The sequence below is a fragment of the Cydia strobilella genome, chromosome 20 (genome assembly GCF_947568885.1).
Source record: "Cydia strobilella chromosome 20, ilCydStro3.1, whole genome shotgun sequence".
Taxonomy (NCBI): domain Eukaryota; kingdom Metazoa; phylum Arthropoda; class Insecta; order Lepidoptera; family Tortricidae; genus Cydia; species Cydia strobilella.
Genome location: NC_086060.1, coordinates 6,069,139 through 6,070,241, shown reverse-complemented (window position 1 = coordinate 6,070,241; position 1,103 = coordinate 6,069,139).

Sequence of the window (1,103 nt, the reverse complement as noted above, 5' to 3'; positions counted from 1 at the left end):
GTGTCTTTTTTAAAACATGACCAAGTATAATTTTTTATAGTATTTTTTAGGTACCCTACCTTCAGTTAACAATTTAGGCAAAAGTGTCTCTATTTATGGAATGGAGAGTCAAATATCAGAATGGAAATTGTATAACAAATCCATTTAAATTCAAATTTCAATTGCTTATCGTAAAAAAATTCAAAAAATCGTACTTCGAACGTAAAATGCTCTAGTGCAGACACGTATCATTTTCTGCACACCTTTTAGAACAACAATGACCCTCTTTCAGAGCATGAGAAATGAAAAAATAATGACGTGGGAATGTCATTTAAATAAATAACTAGCACGGCCAAAACATATGAAGGCCTTGTGCTAAACAAAGTTATCACGGCGTTAAGTAACGCTAAAAAAGTTAAAACATTTTTCACAAAAATTGAGCACCAAAATATGCGCCGAAAATTTAAACTGCAATCCTCAAAAAATATTAGTTTACATAATTTTTTTTTACACTGCAGAACCAGATCTCAAAAATACTTGTCACCTTTCCAGGCTGGCAACATTGAATTTTAACTGGCTACACTTCACCACGTCGAGATCTGCCAGCGTAACGATAAACTGAACGAATGATGTGAACTTTGAATGAATGAATGGACGCAATTACGTGATTGGTCGTTTTAAATTCTATTAAAATACAGTCATATTGTGCTGATATGTTTATTTAACTTATCAATAAAATCTGCAATATTACAATGCAGATTTCTCGCTACTTTTTAGTAAGTTTTGTAACATTTGTGCATTTTTCCCGGTACGAGTATCATTCTTAAGGAGCGGTCACTTATACAGCCATAAGCATTGCAACAATAGGCCTTTAGAGTCCCCGGCAAGCTCGGTTCTCCATACAAACGTAACTAACGCTCTGATTTAAAAAAAAAACTAGCTAGATTGCTCTGAAATTTGGTACTTACAATAGGATAAGGTATATCTACGGCCTTAATCAACGATTCCCAATTACTTCTTTCATGTAACGACGCCTCGGGGTGGCGCCTAGCGCCATCTAGCAAAAGACTGTTCCATCTTAACGGCACCGGAGTCTCAAGTTACCAGTAACAATGTGCTAACCC